At 44.0% G+C, this 12713-nt stretch overlaps 2 protein-coding genes across 9 annotated transcripts in view; both read right to left on the bottom strand.

Moving 5' to 3' along the window:
- Positions 1–12713, bottom strand: part of PTRH2 (peptidyl-tRNA hydrolase 2) — a 1137200-nt gene that overhangs the window by 275162 nt on the left and 849325 nt on the right. The window lies entirely within an intron of this gene.
- The window catches only part of SKA2 (spindle and kinetochore associated complex subunit 2), a 976874-nt gene that overhangs the window by 854786 nt on the left and 109375 nt on the right, over positions 1–12713 (bottom strand). The window lies entirely within an intron of this gene.

Below are 12713 nucleotides of genomic sequence, written 5' to 3'. Positions count from 1 at the left end.
TTATGTGGCATCCACCACACGCCTCCGAGATCCTGGGCGTTTTGAGGTTAAAAATGTTCAGGCTTCGAGAACCAACCCCTGGAGGAGTGTTAGGGTTTCCGGGCTCGGGTGTCCGCGAGCTTGACGCTTGACCCAGTTGTGTCTGTCTGGGCGGTGACGTTTGGTCTGAGCTGAGATTTCCTCACAATCGTGAAGTTGGTCTGTGAGGATCAGGCCTCGCCAGACAGATGAGAAGCTAGAGGTGCGGAGAGTCTGCGTGGGGTGGAAGTAGAAGTTAGAGTTGAAAAACCTGTCTTGTGTGGGGTGTAGAGGACCCTACTGCCCTCAAAATAATTACGTTAATCTAAAACTGTTCTAAAATTAAAAAGTTATTAAGAAAACGAAGTTTAGGTCGGGCGCAGTGGCTCACACCTGTAATCCCCACAACTCGGGAGGCTGAGGCATTGAACCGGGGAGGTGGAGGTTGTAGTGAGCCAAGATCGTGCCACTGCACTCCAGCCTGAGCAAGAGAGTGAGACTCGGTCTCAAAAAAATAAAATAAATAAATAAATAAATTCTGTTAATCTAAAACTGTTCTAAAATTAAAAGATCATTAAGAAAACGAAGTTTAGGCTGGGCATGGTGGCTCACACCTGTAATCCCAGCACTTTGGGAGGCCAAGGCAGGTGGATCATAGGGTCAAGAGATCGAGACCATCCTGGCCAAGATGGTGAAACCCTGTCTCTATTAAAAATACAAAAATTATCCGGGCGTGGTGGCGGGGACCTGTAATTTCAGCTACTCAGGAGGCTGAGGCAGGAGAATCACTTGAACGCGGGAGGCGGAGGTTGCAGTGAGCCGGAATTATCCACCCTGGCAACAGAGACAGACTTTGTCTCAAAAAAAAAAAAAAAAAAAAAAGTGAAGTTGAGGCCTGGCGTGGTGGCTCACCCCTGTAATCCCAGCGCTCTGGGAGGCCAAGGCGGGAGGATCACTTGAGGCCAGGGGTTTGAGAGCAGCCTGGCCAACATGGCAAAACCCTGTCTCTACTAAAAATGCAAAAATGCAAAAATCAGCTGGGCTTGGTGGCGGTCGCCTGTAATCCCAGCTACTCGGGAGGCTGAGGCAGGAGAATCCCTTGAACCCGGGAGGCGGAGGTTGCAGTGCACTCCAGCCTAGGTGACAGAGGCGACCCCCGTCTCAAAAAAAAAAAAAAAAAAAATTGGCTTTCTTTTTTTGTTGGGGATGGGGATGGGCAGCAGTGGTGGAAGGCATACTTAAGTCTCTCTGTGCTTACTAATTTAAATCTTTCTGACAGATTTCTGGGTCAGTAAGGGTGAGAGACAGACTCCAAACTATAGTAAATTTTCCGAGGATATTTGTGTAAGTATTCTAACGTTTCAACTATGTCGTGGATATTTTTAAACTTCAAAATGTGTGAAAATTTAGGAAACAGGGAAAAAAAAAAAAAGAATATCATATAATTCAGCCACAGCCACAATGGAGAGCACCAGTATGTATTAATACACTGATAATTTTGGTACGTTTGGTACATTTGTAAATTTAGAATACCAAATGTAGTGTTTAAATTCTCATCTTGGCCAGACACTGTGGTTCATTCCTACAATCCTAGCACTTTGGGAGGCTGAGGTGAGAAGATCACTTGAGCCCAGGAGGTGGAGAGCAGCCTGGGCGACATAGAGAGACCCTGTCTCTAGAAAAAAAAAATGTTAAAATTAGCTGGGCATGGTGACAAGGGCTTGTAGTCCCAGCTACTCAGGAGGCTGAGGTGGGAGGATCCCTTGAGCCAGGGAGGTCAAGGCTGCAATGAGCCGTTATTGCTCCAGTCTGGGGAATAGAGTGAGACCCTGTCTCAAAAAAAAAAATTTCTCCTGTTAACATACTCCTAACACTGAAGGTATATTAAAAGTTTATTAGTGCACTTGGAGCTGCATTTCACCTAAGTAACTTGACTGAAACGTGACATATTTGAAGAAAGAAAGTACTGAATTGATAAAATTTGACCTGGTGACAGGCATTATCTGATAAATTTTCTTTTTTTTTTAATTTAAGTTTTAGGGTACATGTGCACAACGTGCAGTTTTGTTACATATGTACACATGTACCATGTTGGTGTGCTGTACCCATTAACTCGTCATTACATTAGGTATATCTCCTAATGCTATCCCTGCCCACTTTCTTTCCACTGGCATCTGGACTGTTGGAAATAGACATTTTAATTTTAATTAACCAATTCAAAAAGCATTCGCCAATTACTTACTGAGTGTTAAGAATAATACTAGATATTGCAGAGAGAGACATAATAAAGAGTCTCAGGCCAGGCACGATGGCTCACACCTGTAATCTCAGCACTTTGGGAGGCCAGAGCAGGTAGATCACTTGAGGTCAGCAGTTCAAGACCAGGCTGGCCAATATGGTGAAACTCCATTTCTGCTAAAAATATAAAAATTAGGGCCAAGTGCAGTGGCTCATGCCTGTAATCCCAGCACTTTGGGAGGGTGAGGCAGGCGGATCACCTGAGGTCAGGAGTTCAAGACCAGCCTGGCCAACATGGCGGAACCCCTCCTCCACTAAAAATACAAAAATTAGCCAGGCTTGGTGGTGCGCGCCTGTAATCCAGCTACTCAGGAGGCTGAGGCAGGAGAATTACTTGAACCCCAGAGGCAGAGGTTGCAGTGAGCAATATTGTGCCACTGCACTCCATCCTGGGCAACAGAGCAAGACTCCATCTCAAAAAAAAAAACAGTTTCCACCTCATGGTGATGGAAATGGTTAGACCTGAAAACAAATAATTACAGTGTTTTGGAGAAAACACTCTAATTGAAGGTTCTGTGAGATGCAATGGAAGCAAAAGGTAGAAGCATTTAACTTTGTCAGGCAAGAAATCTTTTATTAAATTTGTGATATTTAAGACGAAATCTTTTTTTTTTTTTGAGACAGAGTTTTGCTTTGTTGCCCAGGCCGGAGTACAGTGGCGCAATCTTGGCTCACTGCAGCCTCTGCCTCCTGGGTTTAAGTGATTCTAGTGCCTCAGCCTCCTGGATGAAATCTTAAGAATAAGTTGATATCTACCAGGACACAAGCAGTAGTAGGGCATTGTAGATAGAAACATATGGAAAATGGTGGTATTGAAATACCATGGTCCTTTAAGGACTGTTTCTCATATTTGGAAGAGTAGGGTGCATAGAGTAGTAAGAGGTAAGTCAGGTAAGTAGGAGCTAGAAAATGACCTTGTGGGCCTCACTTAGTAGTTTGTTCTAATGGCCAAAGGGAAGCTACTGAGTTTTAAGCAACAGAATTATGTGACTGGATTTGTGTTTTTCAGAAAATTCATATGCTAATAGTAGCAATGCAAGCTCCATTAGGAGACTATTGTAAGTAGTTCAGGTACAAGATGAGGTCTTTAACTTGTCAGTGAAGTGGGATTCAAGAGGAAGAATGAGATTGGAGAGGTTATGAAATAGAATCAGTAGGGTTAAGTGTCCTAGATTGTTGCAGTTAAGCTGCGTCGCCCCCTCCACTACCCACACCAATTTTTCACACCTACCCATGTCTATAACCTTGGGTAGCCTCCTCCCAGACTGATTTAAGTGATTTGCTTTGACCCTTGGGACAATAGCAATTGTAATGTTAGTAGAGACTTGAAAAATTCTTCCACATTGGGATTCACGCTCTTACTGCTGGCAACCCTTTGCCACAATTTGATTAAATCAAGGCTAGCCTCCTAGAAGATAAGACCACTTTGAGAGTGTCCCTAGCTCTCCCAGCCTTCCCAGTTGTCTCAGCATTCTCAGTTGAAGCCCCAAACATATGTGTGAGGCCATCCTAGAATGAGCCAGTCTACACATAGAATTATAGGAAATATAGATTCTCTTCTCTTTTTTTTTTTTTTTTCTTTCTTTTTTTTTGAGATGGAGTCTCGCTCTGTCACCCAGGCTGGAATGCAGTGGCCTGATCTCAGCTCACTGCAACCTCTGTCTCCTGGGTTCAAGCTATTCTGCTGCCTCAGCCTCCTGAGTAGTTGGAACTACAGGCACCTGCCACCATGCCCAGCTAATTTTTTTTTTTTTTTTTTTTTTTTTTTTTTGATATGAGACGGAGTCTCGCTCTGTCACCCAGGCTGGAGTGCAGTGGCCGGACCTCAGCTCACTGCAAGCTCCGCCTCCCGGGTTTACGCCATTCTCCTGCCTCAGCCTCCCGAGTAGCTGGGACTACAAGCACCCGCCACCTCGCCCGGCTAGTTTTTTGTATTTTTTAGTAGAGACGGGGTTTCACCGTGTTAGCCAGGATGGTCTCGATCTCCTGACCTCGTGATCCGCCCGTCTCGGCCTCCCAAAGTGCTGGGATTACAGGCTTGAGCCACCGCGCCCGGCCCAATTTTTGTATTTTTAGTAGAGACGGGGTTTCACCATATTGGCCAAGCTTTTCTGTAACTCCTGACCTTGTGATCTGCCCACCTCAGCCTCCCAAAGTGCTGGGATTACAGGCATGAGCCACCATCCCTGGCCTATAGATTATTTTCTTTTAAGCCTCTAGGTTTGGGGCAGTTGGTTTCATAACAAGATTAACTGATAGCCTAACTAACCAAGTATATGGGGCAGGTAAGAGGAATAGTCTAAGACAAATCTTCATTTTTTAGCATGGATAGATGGATAAATCAATATTGGGAAGTTATATTAGAATTAGTAAATTGGTGGCATTACCAGATGAATAGGGAATTTTTCTGAAAGACCAAGTTTGGACAGATATCAATAAATTTGGCTTGGAAATACTGAGTCTTCGGAGTTCCTGGGAAACATACAGGTGAAGATATCCAGTTGGCAATTTGATGTAAGGATCTGGAGATAGAAAATTTGAAGTAAAAGCTGTGACTTTAAATAACATTGCCTATTTCTCATTTATGCATTTTCAGAGCCTTTTTTTGTAGATTCTTTGTAGACAGTGTTGTCTACAAATAGAAACAGCTTCTTCCTTTCTGATGCCTGTGTCTTTTATTTCTTGCTTTATTGTGTTAACTGTAACTGCCAATGTGATGTTATTAATAAATTAAATAGAAATGGTGACAGTAGACATCCGTGCCATGCTCCTGATTTTAAGGGGAATACATTCAACCTTTTACCATTAAGGATGTCAGGATGTCAGCTGTAAGTTTTGCTCATTTGTTTGTTTCCTTTTTTTTTTTTTTTTTGAGACGGAGTCTTACTCTGTTGCCCAGGCTGGAGTGCAGTGGTGCCGTCTCAGCTCACTGCAACCCTCACCCCCAGGGTTCTAGCAATTCTCCTGGCTCAGCCTCCCAAGTAGCTGGGATTACAGGCGCCTGCCACCATGCCTGGCTAATTCTTTTGTATTTTTAGTGGAGACGGGGTTTCTCCATGTTGGCCAGGCTGGTCTCGAACTCCTGACCTCAGATGATCCACCCACCTTGGCCTCCCAAAGTGCTAGGATTACAGGCGTGAGCCACCGCGCCCGGCCTGTTTGTTTCTTTTTTTTTGAGATGGAGTCTCACTCTGTCGCACAGGCTAGAGTGCTTTGGTATGATCTCGGCTCACTGCAATTTCCACCTCCCAGTTTCAAGTGATTCTCCTGCCTCAGCCTCCCCAGTAGCTGGGATTACAGGAGCCTACCACCATGCCCGGCTAATTTTTGTATTTTTAGTAGAGACAGGGTTTCAACATGTTGACCAGGCTGGTCTCGAACTCCTGACCTCAGGTGATCCACCCACCTTGGCCTCCCAAAGTGCTGGGATTACAGGCGTGAGCCGCCATGCCTGGCCTGGACAATTTCTCTTGATCCATCGTCACTAACTCTTTCCTCTATTGGTAATCTTTATCCTATTACTGATATCATCTAGTGAAATTTTTTATTTCAGATATATTTTTCAGTTGTAAACTTTCTGTTTGGTTCCTTTTCAGTTTTTTCTTCTGTTGAGAACTTCTATCTCAACATTTACTTCAAGCATGTTCACTTTTATCTTATAGAGCATGATGAGCTGTCTTAAAGTCTTTGATAATTCAATCATCTTGGCATTGGTATCTGTTGATTATCTTTTTCGCTTGAGAATGGTCACTTTTTCATGACTCTTTGTATGTTGAATAATACCAGTTTGTATGCTGAACAGTTGGAATATTCCTTTGTGACTCTCTGGTTCTATTAAAATCTTCCAGAGAACGCTGATTTTAGTTGTTTTCAGCATTCAGTCATCCTGGTTGGATTCAGACTGCAAAGTCTGTCTTGCTTTCTTTTCTCCCTGTGGATTCCAATGTCAAGACAGTTTTCAAAGCCTGTCCTGTGCTGCTTTAGATCATCCTACATCTGTCTGTGCCCTTTGGGGGTTAGACTTGGACTTGTCCCTTGTGGTGTTGTTCAGTGTTTGAGGCTTTTGCTGTGCTGCTTTGGGGTATTCTGTGTATATGCACCTCAGGAATGAGCCCTGGACAGATGCTTATTCGTGCACGGAAGCAGGAGAACCCTTCTCTAGGTCTCCTCTCTGGGATTCTTCTCAACTTCCTGCCTGCCCTAGAGCCGGAATGATGGGGCTTCTCAAGGAGGGTTAGTTGCCCATGCCACTGCCACAGCAAGAGAGAGAGGGAATAAATGGACATTTCTCCCTTCCAGCTCTGAGACCCAGGGACTCATTTTCTGAGTTCCTTGATCTACACAGACAGGGCTTCTCTGGGAGTTTTAGCTGTCCACACTGCACTGCCACAGCTCACTGCGTGCCTATCCTCAGATCACACACACACACACACACACACGGAAACTCCCTCCCATGTGGGCCCCTTTCTCCAAGTTTGACTCTGCATTTGTTTACTTTTGAGAGTGCACAGGTAGTTGCTTTTTGTATTTATTCCAGAGTGTTTAGTTATAACCAGCAATAGAAAGAAGCTATAGTCGACTACTCCATCTCGACTGCCACTGGACTCTTAAAATGTTAATACTTCTTTTTTTTTTTTTTTTTTTTTTTGAGACAGGGTCTCACTCTTTTCCCCAGGCTGCAATGCAGTGGCACTGTCACTGCAGCCTCAATCTCCCAGGCTCAAGTGATCCTCTAGCCTCAGCCTCCTGAGTAGCTAAGACTACAGGTGCACACTACTGCATCCACTAATTTATTTTTATTTTTGGTTTACTTTTTTTTTTTTTTTTGAGACGGAGTTTTGCTCTTGTTGCCCAGGTTGGAGTGCAATGCTGCGATCTCGGCTCACTGCAACATCCGCCTCCTGGGTTCAAGTGATTCTCCTGCCTCAGCCTCCTGAGTAGCTGGGATTACAGGCCCCTGCCACCATGCCTGGCTAATTTTTTGTATTTTTAGTACAGACGGGGTTTCACCATGTTGGCCAGGCTGGTCTAGAACTCCTGACCTCAAGTGATCCACCAGCCTCGGCCTCCCAGAGTGCTGGGATTACAGGCGTGAGCCACTGTGCCTGGCCCACTAATTTATTTTTTATAGAGATGGGGTCTTGCTTTGTTGCCCAGGCTGCTCTTGAACTCCTGGCCTCAAGCTATCCACTCATCTTGGCCTCCCAAAATGTTAGGGTTACAAGTGTGAGCCACCATATTCAGCTTATTTCTTAAATGAGTCATTAAATGTATGTCTCTTTCACTATACTGAATGTCAGCAGGAACAATTCTGATTTTGTTTATTTTGTTTTGTTGTGTTGTGTTGTATTGTATTGTATTGTATTGTATTGTATTGTATTGTATTGTATTGTATTGTATTGTATTGTATTATGGTATCTCACTCTGTAGCCTTGGCTGGAGTGCAGTGGCGTGTTCTCAGCTCACTGCAATCTCCACCTCCTTGGTTCAAGTGATTCTCCTGCCTCAGCCTCCCAAGTAGCTGGGATTACAGGTGTGTGCCACCAAGCCCAGCTAATTTTTGTATTTTTTGTAGAGACGAGGTTTCTCCATGTTGGCCAGGCTGGTCTCAAACTCCTGGCCTCAAGTGATCTGCCCTCCTCAGCCTCCCAAAGTGCTGGGATTACAGGCATGAGCCATTGCGCCTGGCCTATTTTATTTTACTTTTTAAACTTTTTAATTTTATTTTGTATTGTATTGTATTGTATTGTATTGTATTGTATTGTATTGTATTGTATTTTTTTGAGACAGAGTCTTGCTCTGTCACCCAGGCTGGAGTGCAATGGTGTGAGCTCAGCTCACTGCAACCTCCGCCTCCCAGTTTTAAGCAATTCTCCTGCCTCAGCCTCCCTAGTGGCTGGGATTACAGGCACCTACCATCATGTCCTGCAAATTTTTGTATTTTTGTAGAGACGTGGTTCCACCATGTTGGCCAGGCTGGTCTTGAACTCCTGACCTCAGGTGATCCTCCTGCCTGGCCCTCCCAAAGTGCTGGGATTACAGGCGTGAGCCACCGAGCCCAGGTTTATTTTTATTTTTATATTTTTGAAACGGAGTCTCACTTTGTCACCCAGGCTGGAGTGCAGTGGCATGATTTTGGCTCACTGCAACCTCTGCCTCCTGGGTTCAAGCGATTTTCCTGTCTCAGCTTCCCAAGTAGCTGGAATTACAGGCATGTGCCACCACTCCTGGCTAAGTTTTGTATTTTTAGTAGAGACGGGGTTTTGCTATATTGGTCAGACTGGTCTCAACTCCTAATGTCAGGTGATCTGCCCGCCTCAGTCTCCCAAAGTGCTAGGATTACAGGCATGAGCCACTGCGCCTGGCCTGGCTTTGTTTATTACTGTATCTAATGCCTAATATAGTTCTTGGCATATACTAAGTGGCCAATAAATATTTATGGAATAAACGAATGAATGGACACTTTTCAAACCTCGTCCTGCTTGACATTTTTGCAGCATTCTACACTATAGGTTGTTGTTTAGGAAAGAATCTTTCTTTCCTAAGCTTACAGCTTCAGATATTGCTGTGAAAATGGGGACACCTACATAGTCACCCACATAGGCACAAGTACAAACTTAGAGAATAATAAATGCTCAGTCACCATTTCCTCATCCGAGAAGAGAGTGGATACAGTCATCCCTCAGTATCTCTAGGGAATTGGTTCCAGGACCCCATGTGGACACCAAAATCCATGGATGCTCAGGTCCCTTATATACAATGATGCAGTATTTGCATATAATCTATGCACATCTATATGCTTTAAATCATCTTAGATTTCTTAAAATATTTAATACAATGCAATTGCTATATAAATAGTAATTATACTATTATTACTTAGGGAATAATAAGGGAAAAAAGTCTATACATGTTTAGGTCAGACACAACCATCCTTTTTTTCGCCACCCAATTTTTTTTTTTTTTTTTTTTTTTTTGAGGTGGATTCTCACTCTGTCACATAGGCTGGAGTGCAGTGGCACAATCTCGGCTCTCTACAACCTCTGCCTCCCGGGTTCAAGTGATTCTCCTGCCTTAGCCTCCCAAGTAGCTGCGATTACAGGTGTGTGCCACCATGCCCAGCTAATTTTTGTATTTTTAGTAGAGACTGGGTTTCACTATATTGGCCAGGCTGGTCTCAAACTCCTGACCTCAAGTGATCTGCTCACCTCAGCCTCCCAAAGTGAGTCACTATGCCAGGCCTGCCCCTAAGTATTTTCAGTCCTTGGTTGGCTGAATCTACAGATGCAGAAACCACAGATGTGAAACCCATGGATACAAAGGGCTATTTGTGGCGCGGTGCGGTGGCTTATACCTGTAATCTCAGCACTTTGGGATGACATTCCACCATTGTGATTTGTTTCTACCCCACCCTAACTGATCAATGTACTTTGTAATCTCCCCTACCCTTAAGAAGCTTCTTTGTAATTCTCCCCACCCTTGAGAATGTACTTTGTGAGATCCACCCCCTGCCCCCAAAACATTGCTCTTAACTCCACCGCCTATCCCAAAACCTGTAAGAACTAATGATAATCCCGCCCCCCATGCTGACTCTCTTTTTGGACTCAGCCCGCCTGCACCCAGGTGAAATAAACAGCCATGTTGCTCACACAAAGCCTGTTTGGTGGTCTCTTCACATGAACATGTGAAACAACATATGCATCACTGCACTCCAGCCTGGGCGACAAAAGCGAAAACTCCGTCTCAAAAAAAAAAAAAAAAATGTTATTTTCTCCCCTCATGGAAGTTAGAACGAAACTAGGAATATAACACAAGTATGCCAAACCATTTAAACCAAATGAGAACTGGGGGGAGAAAAGCCAAACTAATGACGGCCATTTTTAATAAAAATAATACCATTTTATTATCTGCTAAATGAAAAATTAACACTCCAGGCCTGGCGCCTGTAATCCCAGCACTTTGGGAGGCCAAGACAGGTGGATTCACGAGGTCAGGAGTTCAAAACCAGGCTGGCCAACATGATGTAACCCCGTCTACCAAAAACACAAAAATTAGCTGGGCAGAGTGCCAGGCGCCTGTAATCCCAGCTGCTTGGGAGGCTGAGACAGGAGAATCACTTCGATCCGGGAGGCGGAGGTTGCAGTGAGCAGAGATCATGCCACTGCACTCCAGCCTGGGCAACAGAGCGAGACTCCATCTCAAAGAAAAAAAGAAAAGAAAAATTAACACTCCGAGTTACTCCTCAAATGTTTCAGGAATGCATACCTGAGCCATCAGCTGTTTCATGTAAGGATGAAAGAGGAAGGAAACAGAAATTTGTGTTAAAAGGAAGCAAGCTGGGGCCAGATGTAAAGAAAATAAGGGACACACCTGGGCAGGAAGAGAGGAAAAAACATTCTATGAGGAAAGAGAGACTGGTACAAAGAAAAAGAGAAAGTAAAATTTTCCTATCTGGGTGAAGAATATTAAGAAAATTGGCCACATGCTGTGGCTCCCACCTGTAATCCTAGAACTTTGGGAGGCCAAGGCAGGAGGATCACGTGAGCCCAGGAGTTTGAGACCAGCCTGGGCAACACAGGGAGACCCTGAGCTACAAAAATCAAAAATTAGTCAGGCATGGTGGTGCACGCCTGTGGTGCCAGCTACTTTGGAGGCTGAGGTGGGAGGATCATTTGAGCCCTGGAGGTTGAGTCTGCAGTGAGCCATGATCATGCCACTGCACTCCAGCCTGGGCAACAGAGTGAGATCCTGTCTCAAAATAATAATAATAGTAATGAAAGTTTAAAATAATATTAAGAAAATAATATCCAAAATTTGGAAATGAGCAGAAGAGATGACTGAGTCTTTTCCATGGAATGCAGGATGTTGTTTAGACCCTCTGGGAATTATCTGATTATGTAGGTGTGTGCATCGTAATTTGATTTTCTTTTTTTTTTTTGAGACGGAGTCTCGCTCTGTCACCCAGTCTGAAGTGTAGCGGTGCGACCGTAGCTCACTGCAACCTCCGCCTCCCCAGTTCAAGTGATCCTCCTGCTTCAGCTTCCCAAGTAGCTGGGATTACAGGTGTGCACCACCACGCCCAGCTAATTTTTGTATTTTTAGTAGGGACGGGAGTTTAACCATGTTGGCCAGGGTGGTCTCAAACTCCTGAGATCCTTTGGCCTTGGGCTCCCAAAGTGCTGGGATTACAGATGTGAGTCATTGCACCTGGCCTGACTTATTTTCTGTTTATATTTGCATAAGAGACAAGTTTTTAACTTATGAAAATTTTATCTTAATGATTTGTGTAGGAATATAATGATTAGCTAAGAAGCAGGTAAAAAGAGGACCTAGACTTTGGATTCAATAATAATAGGCAACAGGAGAATGACAAAGGAGAGCCACTGTGAAGTTAACAAATAGCCCACTGGTGTTTTGGCTTTTTTTTTTTTTTTTTTTGAGACAGAGTCTTGCTCTGTCACCCAGGCTGAAGTGCAGTGGCACGACCTCGGCTCACTGCAACCTCCACCTCCCTGGTTCAAACAATTCTCCTGCCTCAGCCTCCTGAGTAACTGGGATTACAGGTGCCTGCCACCGTACCTGGCTAATTTTGGGGTTTTTTTTTTTGTTTTTTTTTTTTAGTAGAGATGGGGTTCAACATGTTAAGCTATTTTTACTTCTGTGGATCAGTTAAGCTATTTTCACTTCTGTGGATCTTCAGTTGCTTCAGGCCCTCTGGATGTATATGTGCAGGTCACTGGGGATATGATGACTTAGCTTGGGCTCAGAGGCCTGACACTGGAAAATAAAGACCCATTTTCAGTACATTGTTTTGAATATATCCACATTTGATCCTAAAGTAATGTACTTTATTTTTTTAAAATTGTCATTATTATTTTTTTAAAAAGACATTTATGGCTGGGTGTGGTGGCTCACACCTGTAATCCCAGCACTTTGGGAGGCCGAGGCAGGTGGATCACCAGGTTAGGAGTTCGAGACCAGCCTGGCCAGTATAGTGAAACCCCATCTCTACTAAAAATACAAAAATTGGCTGGGCATGGTGGTGTGCCCCTGTAGTCCCAGCTACTTGGTAGGCTGAGGCAGAAGAATCGCTTGAACCCAGGAGGCGGAGGTTGCAGTGAGCCGAGATTGCGCCACTGCACTCCAGCCTGGGTGACAGAGCAAGATTCTATCTCAAAAAAAAAAAAAAAAAAAAAGACATTTAGCATCACGATCAGACTATTACATTTAGCAATGAACAGCATGGGTGCAAAAAAAAAAAAAAAAAAAAAAAAAAACTACATTAGAACCCTTTGTTGGAATGCTTTACACTTTCCACAGAAGAGAAACTAATAACCTGTTATACAATTAGTCATAAATACAGTCCTCGAGTTTTTTGCCCATACACATGAGTATTTTTC

This window comes from Macaca thibetana, chromosome 16 (genome assembly GCF_024542745.1).
Source record: "Macaca thibetana thibetana isolate TM-01 chromosome 16, ASM2454274v1, whole genome shotgun sequence".
In the NCBI taxonomy this organism is placed as follows: Eukaryota; Metazoa; Chordata; class Mammalia; order Primates; family Cercopithecidae; genus Macaca; species Macaca thibetana.
Note: the sequence above shows the minus strand (reverse complement) of the source record. Positions and strands in the feature narration are given on the sequence as shown.